At 27.3% G+C, this 16,052-nt stretch overlaps 1 protein-coding gene and 2 long non-coding RNA genes across 5 annotated transcripts in view; 1 reads left to right on the top strand and 2 right to left on the bottom strand.

Annotated features, from left to right (window-relative positions):
* LOC107398920 (uncharacterized) overlaps positions 1-16,052 on the bottom strand; it is a 302,351-nt gene that overhangs the window by 105,818 nt on the left and 180,481 nt on the right. The window lies entirely within an intron of this gene.
* Positions 862-3,503, bottom strand: LOC103314791 (uncharacterized). The gene is made up of 2 exons (XR_001575657.2): positions 1,561-3,503; positions 862-1,505 (listed from the first exon to the last, which is right to left on the bottom strand). It is a non-coding gene; the product is annotated as an uncharacterized LOC103314791 (long non-coding RNA).
* On the top strand, positions 12,251-15,920 carry LOC135266783 (uncharacterized). 2 transcript variants are annotated; one of them, XR_010334934.1, is made up of 3 exons: positions 12,251-12,900; positions 12,955-13,245; positions 13,300-15,920. It is a non-coding gene; the product is annotated as an uncharacterized LOC135266783 (long non-coding RNA). The 2 variants fall into 2 exon arrangements; XR_010334933.1 differs by having other exon boundaries at positions 12,955-15,920.

The following is a 16,052-nucleotide window of genomic DNA, read 5'->3' as shown; positions in this document are numbered from 1 at the left end:
GGTATATAAAATCCTTGAACATCAATCACTACTACCTTCATGATGAACAGTTAAATCTAGACTGAAAAATTTGTTCACGATGAACAGAATTTAGCATCTTCTTTAAAATATTTTCCATGTGATTAATTTTAAACTTAAACTTTTCTCTGTCTGCAGCGCATTGTATCCAATAGTTTCCTTTTCTAGCATGTTGATAAGCATATGACCAAACTATTAGATTATGCACTTCCGGAGCACTGTCACTTATAGTAACACTTTTTTTCATCCTTATATCAGCTGTCTAATTATTCCTGTTAACGGATGATACTGCATTATTCTATCATGAATGATAATACAATAAGCTCTTGTATCAGCTGGGGAATTATTATTGCTTTCAAATTCTAAGCTGATATCAATGGTGGAACTTCGAATTGCCTGCGGTCGACTGACGCCATTTGTAATGTTGCTAATATATTTATGTATAATAATTATCGTCGCCATCTTAAAAATTTGAAATTCGGCGGCCGTTTTAGTTTAATGAAATTGGCGCCAAATTTAAATTATTTTAAAGTTAATATTTGAAATTTGTCGGTCATGTTTGTTTTAAAAAATTGGCGCCAAATTTAATTTATTTGAAAATGTATATTGGTTGCAATGTTCGTTGTCTAACCATGTAACGGAATGCTACACATTTTAATTTGTGGTTTTGTTTGAACAGTCAAATAATGCGTGTTTATGATGTTGTTTGTCTAACTTGTCTGTTGCGCGCCAAATTTATTTATTATTTGTTTGAAATATAATGAACACTGCTATTACTTAAGTTTTTCCTGGTTATTTGTTTTATGAGACTGGGTTGTACACACTCCAAATAATAAACAATGATTCGATTAATTTACTTTTTTATTTAGTTCAAATACAACGTGTTCTACAAAACTATTATGATGTATCTAAAAATATGAAGCGTGAGTTCTTCTTCCTGAGTTCCTGCGTCCGGGATCTTGCAGTGAAGGATCTGAAAAAGAAAAAAACATAAATTAGTTACAGTGTTTTTAATAGAACTGAACATAACACCAAAAATTTTACATTAATCTTTGAGAATAATACGTTCGAAATTAAAAATGGGGGCATCACGTGCCTGTAAATTAATAAGATCCAAGTCTTTCCATTAATGTCGTAATTGTGGTTTCATTCATAACTGCTGTTAGTCGTTTATGTAAAAAAATTTTACCGACGTTGTCTAGATATGCCACCATCATAACCTCATGTTGTGTCTTTGCCTTGGTTAAATTGATGATTTTATATTTTTGTCCACTTCTAAATCGTTGGCACTGATATATCTATCAGTATATTCACAGGCAACAGTTTTATTCAGATTTAACCATTAATCAGCCATTATTGAAATTCAAATGCAAAAAATACACAGCGGAGCATACACAACTTTTCACAAAGATAGTTTTAATAAAACTGGTGAAATGTGTTGAAAAAAATTATAATCAACTTTTGCGGTTAACAGATAACACGCTTTCCTAAAAAAATGAAAATGAAATAAAATATGATTTACTTTTAATTTTTGTGGTTTACCTTATCGTAGGAATTTTGTAACGGACTTTTGGTTGATAAGAAATTTTCCTAAAAAATTAAACACAATTTTTTAGCAGTCAACCGTGGTAAATAAGTTTAAAAATTAAAGAATTTACCAAAAAATAACATCAGATGATTTGTGTTGGTTTAAGAGAGGAATTCAGTTGTTCGAATAGGATTGTTAAAATCGTAAATAAATTTGTCACAAAATTTGGAGTCACAGTTAAGCAACAAATAAACTTATTACATGGTAATAAAAACAAAGAACTAGGTTGATATAAAGACGAGAAGTCATTATCAGATTAATAGTCATGAATCAGATGGAACTGTAAGAAGTCACGCTTCACAATTAAATGAAAAAGTAAAAAAATTAAATTCGATATTTTTTCATAAATTATTATAAAACGGATATGAAATTGCCGAAAATTAAGCTGTGACCTCTACAATAAATCTGAAAGGAAACCAGAAATGAAGAAAAGCAGCGGTTTTTATTAGGTGATATGAAATAGATTAATAAAGTGTTTGTTAAAAAATAAACTAGAAAAAACGCGGTTTTATGGGTGATAAAAAAATTCCATGGCTCAATTATTAGGTTCATTAAGAGTTTACTTATCATATTCTTTAACTGAATTAAGATGGGTTCGCGGGGACAATTAATATTAATATAGATAAAGTTTTAGGTCCCGCTTGTGTGGCACTATTAATAAACTCATCATATTCAAAGTAATTATTTTCATTAAAAAAATACAGTTTTCCGTTTCAATATCTAAATGCTCTTGTTATTTTATTGGGAACACTTTCAAATAATTCGTTTGTTATACCAGGAACATTAATCCAGAGATGTAACTAGATAATGTGATATATGTATTATATCTGAGAAAAAAATAAATACTACCTGAGTAAGTTGTTATCGCTGCCGAAATTGGTCGCTTATAGATTTTGGATAATTAGTTTTAAGTCTAAAAGTACATAATGAAAAAATATAATCTCAGCTTTTACAATAAATACTATATCATCTGTTGAGGGTTTATGACAAATTGCTGTAATATCTTCAAAATCTTCTAGTAAAAATGGAAACCACCCAGTAATTAAATAAGGTTTTGGATATAAATTTTTACCTATTTCAATTAACCAAACTCACTTTTTATAAAAGATGTATAAATGTGTTTAAACTATTAGAAATTTATCTATTGTTTGTAAACTACATAAGAATGGAAATTTGTTGTTATCTTTTGGAAGACGAGGTACATTTTTAGGGGTTGATGTAGATAGTGGGGATGATTTCGTTGTTGTTGTTGTTGTTGTTGTTGTTTATGTTGTGGAAACGTTAAAAGTGGGTTTTTGTTTTGGTTTAATACCATACAAGTTCTGTATTGCCGAAATATCATCTTGATCTAATTTAGACCTTGAATTTAAATAAAATGAATACAATATTGATGTATTAACAGAAGAGTTTTCTAATCCTAACGTATGTCCTAATTCATGAATTATAACATTTAATAAACTAGGTGAATCCGAATATGATGCATCTACAGTTGTTGAATAAGACTAACTTTCTGCATTATCGATATGAATTTCTGTAACGTTTATATCATTAGGGAAATCTGCATGAGCAATAACGTTTCCAGGTCCATCGAACAGCATAAGGTAATCCACAACGTGATTGTTTCATTAATTTCAGAGTTTTTTGATTAATTTCACCTGTTGCAAGTAGATTGTAAAACTCTTGAAAATTAAGTAAGGCTTCATTATAATTTTCTTTATATGTGATGGTATTGCTAGAATTGGTGTTGTTATTTAAAGGTTTCAAATACCCACATTTAGATAAAAAGTTGACAACATCTTGTTCATCACTTGCACTATTATTATTCATGTTATCAGCAGTAACAATCGATGTTGAAATCAAAAGATAAAGAATAAGAACACATGTTGTTTGACTGAAAACTCACATGCAACTGAATTATCTTACCTTATATTGTTCATATTTAATTAAAAGAATGAAAAAGGTTAACAAAAAGCAGGTTGATGATTCATTATTTATTGGTAGAACCACACGTTTAACACATTAGTCTCAAATTTGTATCCACTTGTGTATGGACCATAGGTCTTTATATGGAAATCTGAGGGTATGTTAGGTGGTCCTTTACAAATTAGTGTGATCGTTGGGACGTGCTGCAGGTTGTTTGGTAGTACACGTCAAAGGACGTTAATAACTCGTTGTTTACATAAATGAATAAAAAAAATTAAGAAAAAACTCTTATAAAGAAAAAAATGTTTAAAAAGCAAGATTGAGAAAAAAAATACTTACTTATTTCCATGGCTGGTCGTAAACCAAATGCGACCGGAAACAACATTTTTTATAATCTTAACCAAAGTGGAGAGTTCAGGTTAAATGAAGTAGGAGAAGGAAACGAGATTAAAACTTCAAACGTGAAAAACGTTTATTTCGGTAAGTAACTTTTGAAATACATAATTCTAAATAAATTGTACATTATTAAGACTGCAGATACATATTTTATTTTTCAAGTAATGATGTATACATAACGGAAGTTGTGGTTGCAGTTTTGGACAAGGGTTTGCTTCCTCCAAATTAGTGATCCTAGGGTAAAAGTCCTTTGGATCGAAAAATTCTCTTAAAAAATCTTCTTTAACGCTTCCTTTTACCTAAATAATATCGATAACAATAGGATATAAGCGCCGATGTCGTCACAAATTCCGCCTAAATTCTCACGTTAGATGGCGCCACGGTCTGCAAACTTCTCGCTAGATGGCGCTGCCGTCAGCGCCGCCGTCAGTCAAAGATGGCGCTGGCCTCCATTTTATTTATTTTTTTTACACTTCCCGCCAATAGATGGCCGACGCACACTCCCGCCCGTTTGCGAATATGCAACCAAGAATACAAGTAGTAGCTTTTTGGGGTTGTCAAATTTTGGTTTTTGGGGTTGTGAAATTTTGAATATATGATTTTTGAAATGTGCAATTTTGAATACATGAAGTATACAATACATGCTGTAGTTAAGCAATTTTAAATGGATTATTAGGAGAACAGAAAAAATCGCTCTAGTGTTTATCTAATTACCTCCTACTATGCTAAATTGTATTAATAGGAGAACAGGAATAAGGAGTAATTTTTTTTGTCAAACCGAAAGTTGAGAGGGGTGATCTACGCTCTGCTTTGCTTGGTCTCCCTTTTTTCTTTTTTCGGCTTGATCTCACTTCCATATGTGCCGCTCAAGCCGAAACCATAGCACTTTATGTTTGGGGTCGTATGGACATATGACAATTTCATCTAAATTAAAAAACACAAAAAAAATAATTTCCAACTAAACTATTAAAAAATAATGAAACCTACCGGGAGTATTGTATATTGAAGGTTTACGTACTCTTTCCATTTTTTTTTTTTTTGGTTTTTAAAAATAGTACCTTTTAACTCAATAAGACACTGATACAGTTGAAAAACAGCAAGTTGACTCTTACACTGTTTGGTATAGATAGAGGGTTCGAGTGGGGGAGTTGTTTACAACGCTAATGTTTATCTAAGTAAATACGTACTAGGTTCGATAAAAAATAAAACAGGAAATAGAACAAACAAATATTTTATTAATATTTGGAAAAAATATTTGAAAAAAAAATATTAAATTTTACAAAAACTTAGAAGGGGTTAGGGAATTGAATAATGCCCCCAAGCGTGAGTACTAATTAGATCATCTAAAATATATCTCTTATTATCTAATGCATTTAATCCTAACTTATTAATATTTACAGATTAATTGATCTTATACTATTAAAATTAACATAACGTACTGTATTATTAAATAAACATTTATAAATATCGTTAAATTTTATTTTTCTAGTATTAGTAATCCTATAACTATCATTAGCAACATTATCTACAAAATCAACACTATTGCATAATTTTTGTTGTTTATTTTTTGGTTCGTCATTTTCTATAATGACTGCACTTTTTTTAATTCCCTTAATTATAGGCTCTTTTACTTCTCCATTCACTTTATAATCATAAACTTTTGGTCTTAGAGTAATAAACTCTGTAAGAATTTTACCATTCAATTCATCTTTCATCAATCCTGGAATTTTTTTATTTACAAGAGGAATATTCCAAATATTATTTACATCATAATCACTAGTATCAAATTTTGAATTTGCAAAATCTCGTATTAGATCATAAAGCGAATAATTTTCTTTTTTACATGTCATTTTATAAATAAAACTATCAGTATCCATATATAATAATTTTGATTGAAAATAATTTTTTATTTGCTTATTAATAAAATCATAATGAAAATCGTACATAATAATTTTTGATAATTCTAAAACAGTAAATCCTACGTAGATTGGGCTTTTCATTTTGATTTCGGTTTTATTTAATTCGATGCTAACTAAATTCTCATTTAATATTTTAACGTTTTTAAATTCTGGTTTTAGAATGTATTTTCTGGCTTGTTTCCAATTTTTTACTAATACAATTTTACGTTTTTTCCGGTCTGATTCTAATGTTTTTCCAAAGATAGAATTTATTAAAAGTTTAAAAAATTCTTTCTCGAATTCATTTTTAGCATCCATACGCAATTTTGTATTAAATTCAATATAAGGTTTTAACCATGCGTCTTGGTCAAATGTTAAAACTCGATGAATTTTTTTAATTTGTAAACCATATTTTATACACTGTAACAAATTTTTATAATGTATAACGTAATTTTGTTTATCATATAACGTACACATTAACTTTGAATTTCGTGGTTCAGGACAAAAAGGAAAATCATCATGTTCATAGTGTATACTTTTATCATAATATAAGTCAATGGAAGCCAACTGAATCAAATGATAACATCCACTTCTTAAATATCTTTTCTTAATAAGAAGACAAATCTGAACACGTTAATAAACATATCTTATCTAATAAAACAAGTTAGAACAAGTAATTTAGCAATTTTTTCAATTTTATCAATTCATTTATATGTTCCTAATAATATACATAATTTGAATATTTTTGTTTTAATTGTACGAATTACGCGTTCAGCTTTTGCAGCTTTTTTAATGCTAAATGTACGATAGTGGTTAATTTTAAATTGTTCCATTAGTTTTTTAAAATTTGAATTAAAAAATTCAGTTCCAGCATCCGTTTGCAAATTTTCTGGAGTTAATTGTTGTTTTTTATTTTCTAATAAAATGGATTTCATTGCATTTGTCACTTCCGGAGCTGATTTTATTTTTAAGGGTTTTAGCCAAACAAATTTAGAAAAACAATTGATAACAATTTATTTATATCCTTTGTTTTGTTTTGAATACTTTTGAAAATCAGCTATATCAGCTTGCCAGAGATCATTTAAATGTTTAATAATAGTATGTCTTCTTTTAAAGTTGCGACGAGCGTTAGAAAAAAGTTCATTTACAATTTGTTCTTTTACACTAAAATTTTGCTTTGCTAATTTTTTCATTTTTTATACCTGTTGAGTCTAATTCACTTCTTTTTTCTTCTTTTTTTGATACACTGTTTCAACACTTTCACTAACTTTATCATCAACGACCGGCTCTAAACTTCTTTTGTTCTTCTTTTTCTTCTTTGACAATGGAGAAGATGGTGATGATGATGATGATGAGGGATTTGTGGTTCTTAATCGGGTAGTAGGATATAAGCGCCGATGTCGTCACAAATTTCGCCTAAATTCTCACGTTAGATGGCGCCACGGTCTGCAAGCTTCTCGCTAGCTGGCGCTGCCGTCAATCAAAGATGGCGCTGGCCTTTATTTTATTTATTTTTTTATTTTTTGTTTTAAACTTTCCGCCAATAGATGGCCGACGCACACCCCCCGCCCGTTTGCGAATAAGCAACCAAGAATACAAGTAGTAGCTTTTATTACCATCCTCCAACCAAGGACATCGTCGAATCATACATTTGTTTCAATAAATTAAATTTTACATGGCCTGCAAATTGGTAAGAACTTCATCAAAATCAAACTTCGTCAAACATGTGTATGAAATGAAAATCCCAAGCGACCACCTACTCAACAATAATGAAACGAATGTGGTGAACCAAACAGTGAAAACGGAATTTCTGGCATCTTTTGTAATTCCTTACAAATTACGGCTGGTTTTTAAAAACAGACACTATCATGACACGGATTGGAAATACTTACTTAAAAGTGATAAAATCGATATCATGTTAAGTTCTCAACAATCTAAAAATTTATCTGCATTTTCTATAGTAACCAAAAATAAATTATCACATTATGATGACTTTTTTAAAAGATTTAATACAATTGAAAACATAATTAATGCTAATAATTTAATAAATAACCAAAATTTTACCTTTTTTTTAATTTGTGTAATAGTAGGAGTTACAGTCTTATTAGGTATAATAATATATCTAATGTAATTTTATATTCTTTGATACACCGTTTTACTAGTAGGAATTATGATGTTTGTAATCGTAATAATGTATGATGTAGTTTTATATACTTTTCTGTTATATAAACTTATGTTCTTGTAAAAATAAACTTTATAAATGAAACTAGTTTAAATTTGTAAATTTCTTGTCCCTTATTTTTCCTGCCTCCTATTTTTACATTTTTGTAATTTTTAAATTTTGAGTACAGATTTTTAAATTTCCGCAATTTTGGATTTTTGAATTTGCCGCCAATATTTGAAATCTCCGCCATTTTGAAAATCTAAATTCCTTCACCATAAACGTGACTACTGTGACGTCACACGCGACGTCAATTTCATAGTTAGTGGTGGGGGGAGGTTTCAGAAACCCTCCATTTTCACTACTACTAATTGTGTTTTGATTGGCTGTTTCATTAAATATATTTTTTGAAGGGAGAGAAGATTAAGTATTTTAAAAAAATATTCCTATTTTGCCTAGGAAATACATCTGAAAACATGACGCGAATTAACAACGAAACACTCAATTTCATAAAACAGCCGAGATGTGGAATGAAAGATGTATTTTCTGAATATACATTGCATTTAACAAAGTGGAATAAAACCTCATTAAATTGGATGATATATACAAATAATCGTTTTCAACGCAAAGTAGCTGGAAGGGCATTTGAGATTTGGCAAAAACATACTAGTTTAAAATTTTTTGAAACTCGTCAACCTGAAAATGCTAATATATTTATCGTATTTACATCGACTCAGCATACATTTTATATAATGAATAATATTCAAAAATGTTTTGCAAATTTTGATGGAAAAGGTAATGTGTTAGCTCACGCATATTTTCCCGATGGTGTAACTAATTTTACGGAAATACATTTAGACTTAAGTAAAAATTGGTCCTACAAAATACACGATGAAGATAATTTTTCAAAACAAAATGATTCAGTTAATTTATTAGTAGTTTTATTACATGAAATAGGTCCTACATTAGGACTTTCTCACAGTACAAATAAAGATGCTATAATGTTTCCTTATTATAAATTAGGTAAATCTCTTAATACTTTAGATCTTCATGTTGATGATATATGCGGTGTAACAAGTTTATATGGTTACCCAATTTTAACTGACCCAAAAGTGATTCACAATTCGAGTACCACATATTCAACAAAAAATCTAACAACATCATTATCATCAACAACAACAACAACACCATCAACAACAACAAAAATACAAATAAATAAAATATCTTTAATTCCTGATTTATGTTCGCTAAAAAAATTTAATCATTTTTTAATTATTCAAAGTCATTTATATATTATTTATAATGAATGGTTTTGGATAATAGATTTTAATAATATGAAAGATTACCGTCAACCAATGAAAATTATAACTTGGCTAACATTTTTACCTAAAAATTTTACTAAAATTACTGCTATTGCTAGACGACCTTCCTCCGATGAAATTTTATTAATTGTAAATGATATGGTTTATATTGTTTCTTTGCCAAATTGGAGTCTTAAATATGGATATCCTAAAAAAAATTCACAAGAATTTAAATTAAATGTACCTATCAGAGCAATGGTTAACAATTATGATGGACAATTATATCTTTTTTCTGATGATAAATATGTAACAATAAACACTCATCATAATTATAGATCAAATTTAGGACTTATATCAAAAGATTTTAATGGTATACCTAATAAAATTACAGGAGCAATTCGTTTTACAAACGGAAAAATATATTTTTTTACTAAAAAAAGTTACTATGAGTATGATGAATTTGCTAAAACTTTAATTAGAGCTGGCAAAAAGGATTTATCAATTTTTGGAATTAATTGTTCTAACGAACCAATCTTATTACAATTAAAGAATTTAATCTCTTCACTTCATTTTAATACAAAATATGAGGAAGCAAACGATGAGGATGAAAATGAGTAATTTTGATAAAATTAGTTAACCACAAACGTAGATAAACAGATGTAAAGAATTGAATTATCAATTTTCTTAAGGTTAATTAACCACAAATATAAATAAATACATTTTTTGATAAATTTCAACTATAAAAACAGTCTGATTGAATTTAGGTGTTAATCTTAAAGTGACTGTGTTAATATGAAACCAAATCGACTAGAACTTCTATGTCAGAAATGTATTATAGAAATGTATTATAATACAGAAATGTATTATAGAAAATCGAGAGAAGTTATATCAAGTTTTGAAATATTTACATGCGATGGTACCAACGAAAATTTTTCATGAATTTTTAATCGCATTACCAACGATAAGGTGGCAGGAAATTTTCGAGAACAAGAAACCATATTATGCAAAAAATCCTGGTTCAGATGAAGATTTCATCGAAGGTCTTGAAATCTACGAGATAATAACAGAAAATTGATGAATTATAAATACGATAAATATATTGATGATGATAATTTGTTTTTGCATATCATGTTTGAAGTTGCAGTTTACGATTTGTATTTACCTTTTTTTGCTGCATCAACAATGTGTTTAAAAGGTAATTATTATGAATTTAAAAGTGTAAACAAAAAGTTTCGTTATTGCATAGACTGTTATAAGTTTTATAAGAATTTTCATTTAAACAATGTTATAAACATACTATAATAAGAACAATTGATTTTGGAAATTATATTAAGGATGATTTATTTTGGTGTGCATTATGTATTAAAAAACCTTTGTTTGCTAACACTTCATCAACTTGTAGAAAAACTTGTAAATTGAAATAAAACTATAATTTTATTACAAGTGTTTTATTTGATTTTTAGATTCATACAATAATACAACACAATACAGATAACTGATATTTTAAAAATTAACATGATACTTTCCATATATCAAGATGAAGTATCGTTCTATTACATATTATATCTAATCTTACTTTAAACGTATAATTTAAAAAATGTACTATTTTCATATAGTGTTCTTGATCGTCTAGTGGCGGATCTCCTACATTGATGAAGGCAAATGTTAAATGATGTTGTAGATCTAACGGTATAATTACATCTTCAATTATATATTTTGTGATGAGTGTTTCATCTCAAAATTAAAAAATATATATAATTAATTGTATGTAATAAAATAATCATACATTTTAACTTACCGAGAGAAAGATCATTGTTACACATGAATATCAAATTCATTTTGATGATGGAATATTGAACATGTAAAACTAATCACTGTTTAAAGTGGATCGCATATATAGGAATGAATCTCCTCTATAACACATTTATCAAAGAAAAACAAGAATTTCCGTTTGCGTGATGCAAAATAACAAACAAAATTTTGTTTTCAAAATTTTGTTTTCAAAATTTTGTTTTCAAAATTTTATTTTTACCTTCAACTATATATATTATTAGATACGATATGATATCAATAAACTAAATGTGGTTTAATCTTCTTCCTAACTTGAAAACAAACAAACAGAAACAAAAACAAAAGCAAAATTTGTTTTTTATAATAAAACAGGAAATTCTCAGATATAATATGATTTTATGAAAAAAAGTGGAAGTATATAGTTTTTTCGTTTATTATTATTATTATTATTATTATTATTATTATTATTATTATTATTATTATTATTATTATTAGTATTATTATTGTTATTATTATTATTATTATTATTATTATTATTATTATTATTATTATTTTTATTATTATTAGTATTATTATTGTTATTATTATTATTATTATTATTATTATTACTCGTATATTAACTTGTTCTAACTTGTCTTATTAAGATAAGTTAGGAATTTGTTGTTTACCATAAAAACAGGATGTTCTTAGATAAGATAAGATTTTGTGGTTAACCACAAATGGAATTACGTAGGTTTAACTTGTTCTAACTTGTTTTATTACGATAAGATATGTTTATTAACGTGTTCAGACTTGTCTTCTTATTAAGAAAAGATATTTAAGAAGTGGATGTTATCATTTGATTCAGTTGGCTTCCATGAGTTATTCGGTAAACAAGTGAGTGATACCATTTTTTCAAATTCTTATTTACAAAAGAAATAAGTAAGTGAGTTTTTGAAATTTTATTATTTACTTAAATGTATTTTTTATAATAGAAATGGAAAATAATCTTCCAAATTATTATGTAAATAATTATGACCCAGAATCTCTAATTGTTGATGAACCCTCAGCTTCAACAAATCTTGAAGACCCTTCAGGCAGTGAAAACAATGAAGTTGGTCCAGATGAAATTTTATTACAATTAAATTAACGAGGTGCATGTAAATTGCCTCCACTTATTAAAATAGATTCTCTAATTCAGAAGAAAGAATATAAAATAAGAAATCTCATAAGATTGAAAACAAAAACAGGATGGGGCATTATATGCGAAATTAATGAGGGTAACTTCTTTGTTCCTCAAAGAATTGTATCAACTTTAAATAACAGAGCCATAAAATATCTGTTAAGGGGAAAAGGTTCCGTAATAATTTACTTAGGAAAAAAAAATACGGGACAGGTGAACTGGACTAATATTGTCGAGTTTAAAAAGATCACATAATTATGTCTGCTTCCCCGTTAACAACATTATCATCATCATCATCACCACCACCTCCATCACCATCAACATCAGCTTCTTCTTCTTCGACGTCGACTTTCGCATTATCAACTATAAACTTAGAGAAATTTATTGAAATTCTACGATGTCCAAAAAAATATAATTTTTTTTTACAAAACGCTATTTCCGATTATGATTATAAAACCTTTATAAATTTTATTAGAAACAAGGAGAAAATTTTAGAAAATAATCAACAACAAGCAATAAGTTTAGGAGAGAAAAAAAAATATGAATACTACATTTCAAAAGTAAAAACTTTATTCACGCATTTTCAAGAAAAAATATCCTCTTCAACAAAATATGGAAAAGGTTTACAACAAGATATACGTCAGAAAATTTCCTTTGTTAAAGTAAGCATTTTTTTTTTAAATTATGAAACTAATTTAATTAATTTATATTTTTAGATTTCATCAGCTTTTAATAATCGGCTACGAACTTATTTAATCAGCAATAATTATTACATAGAACCGAAATATTTTTTTGAACATTGCAAGGAAATTCTAATTATCAAATTTGAAAAAAATTTACGAAAATTAGGAGCTTTTAAGATTAACATTATATTAAATTGTATTTATCAATTTAAAGTAACTAAAGAACATGCCTTTCGAAGTTTTAACACCCAGAATCAATCATTCTTTCACTCTGAAGAAATTCCTTCAATTTTAGAAAATTTATTTGATGCTCTATTAAATCAGGTAAAATATAAGTAATAACATTTATTTTTTTGTTAATTTTTATGAAATTTACAGATGGATGATTTCACTGAAAATAAGTCTGGTGAAGCATTAGAAAGTATTGAAAATTTGATGATTTCCATAAACAAATTATCGATATTTAATATATCGCAAAATGAAGAAGAAGATACCACCTCCCATTCTAGTGACTCTGGGGGAACATACATTCCTCTTCCTATTGAGCTGAAACGAAAAGGTTCTTGTTTTATTAGTATTTTTAATAAGGATAATTATTGTTTTGTTTATTCTATCTTGGCTGCACTTTTTCCTGTTAATCACTCTAAATATGAGAGAGTTGAATCTTATCCTAGTAATGTTCATGAAATTTTAAACTTAAAAAATATTGAAATGCCTGTTAAAATAAAAGATATTTCCAAATTTGAAAAACAGTATCCTACTATTTCTATTAATGTATTTAAATTCAACGGAAAAACCCGACAAATTGACGGTTCTATTTATCATACAAAAAATGTAAAAGAAAAACATATAAATTTATTATATTTAACTAAAAATAATATTAACACTAATGGTCATTATTGCTTAATTACTAATCTTGCAAAAGTATGTGGAAGCAGCATAAGTAAAAATGAGCATCAAATATTTTTTTGTGATCGTTGTTTACAACATATTCCTTCGAAATCAAAAGATAAAATTGATAGACATAAACGGGATTGTTCAACATTTCCTGCAGTTAAAACAAGCTTACCTGAACCGAATTCCCCAGAAAGTCTTTTACATTTTTCACAGTTTAAATCATTGCTACGTTTACCATTTGTTATATATGCAGACTTATGTTCTTTTGATAGTAAATTAGATAGTTTTAAGACTTACAGAGGAGTGGTTTATTTCAGCATTAAAAGAAAGTTGCAAATTTGTAAATAAAATATTGTTAAAACAAAAGAAAATACTAAATAAACCTTTATCAGAATTAGAAAATGAGTTACATGAAACAACTAATAATTGTAATTTATGTGGTTGCAACTTTACAGATAATAATAAAAAAGTTACACATCATAACCATTTAACTGGTGAATTTATTTCTACAACATGCAATAATTGTAATTTGCAAATTCAAATTTCAAATAAGTTGCCAATTTTTTTACATAATTTGTGTGGATATGACGCTCACCTTTTTATTACAGAATTTATTAATAATTTTTCAGATATTGAAATAATACCATTGAATCATGAAAATTATATTTCATTTTCAGGAATACATTGTAACATGAAAATTACGTTTTTAGATTCTTTTCGCTTTCTACCTACATCATTTGATAAACTTAAAAATTACTGCTATTGCTAGACGACCTTCCTCCGATGAAATTTTATTAATTGTAAATGATATGGTTTATATTGTTTCTTTGCCAAATTGGAGTCTTAAATATGGATATCCTAAAAAAATTTCACAAGAATTTAAATTAAATGTACCTATCAGAGCAATGGTTAACAATTATGATGGACAATTATATCTTTTTTCTGATGATAAATATGTAACAATAAACACTCATCATAATTATAGATCAAATTTAGGACTTATATCAAAAGATTTTAATGGTATACCAAATAAAATTACAGGGGCAATTCGTTTTACAAACGGAAAAATATATTTTTTTACTAAAAAAAATTACTATGAGTATGAAGAATTTACTAATACTTTAATTAGAGCTGGCAAAAAGGATTTATCAATTTTTGGAATTAATTGTTCTAACGAACCAATCTTATTACAATTAAAGAATTTAATCTCTTCACTTATTCATTTTAATACAAAATATGAGGAAGCAAACGATGAGGATGAAAATGAGTAATTTTGATAAGATTAGTTAACCGCAAACGTAGATAAACAGATGTAAAGAATTGAATTATCAATTTTCTTAAGGTTAATTAACCACAAATATAAATAGATACATTTTTTGATAAATTTCAACTATAAAAACAGTCTGATTGAATTTAGGTGTTAATCTTAAAGTGACTGCGTTAATATGAAACCAAATCGACTAGAACTTCTATGTCAGAAATGTATTATAGAAAATTGTTAGAATAATCGAGAAGATATATCAAGTTTTGAAATATTTTTACATGCGATGGTACCAACGAAAATTTTTCATGAATTCTTAATCGCATTACCAACGATAAGGTGGCAGGAAATTTTTGAGAACAAGAAACCATATTATGCAAAAAATCCTGGTTCAGATGAAGATTTCATCGAAGGTCTTGAAATCTACGAGATAATAACAGAAAATTGATGAATTATAAATACGATAAATATATTGATGATGATAATTTGTTTTTGCATATCATGTTTGAAGTTGCAGTTTACGATTTGTATTTACCTTTTTTTGCTGCATCAACAATGTGTTTAAAAGGTTATTATTATAAATTTAAAAGTGTAAACAAAAAGTTTCGTTATTGCATAGACTGTTATAAGTTTTATAAGAATTTATATAAAAATGTACAAGATTCATGTATTTTTTCGTTTAAACAATGTTATGAACATACTATAATAAGAACAATTGATTTTGGAAATTATGTTAAGGATGATTTATTTTGGTGTGCATTATGTATTAAAAAACCTTTGTTTGCTAACACTTCATCAACTTGTAGAAAAACTTGTAAATTGAAATAAAACTATAATTTTATTACAAGTGTTTTATTTGATTTTTAGATACATACAATAATACAACACAATACAGATAACTGATATTTTAAAAATAAACATGATACTTTCCATATATCAAGATAAAGTATCGTTCTATTACATATTATATCTA

Source organism: Tribolium castaneum, chromosome 7, assembly GCF_031307605.1.
Source record: "Tribolium castaneum strain GA2 chromosome 7, icTriCast1.1, whole genome shotgun sequence".
NCBI lineage: Eukaryota > Metazoa > Arthropoda > Insecta > Coleoptera > Tenebrionidae > Tribolium > Tribolium castaneum.
The sequence above is the reverse complement of the archived record's forward strand: the minus strand, read 5'-3'. Positions and strand labels throughout refer to the sequence as shown.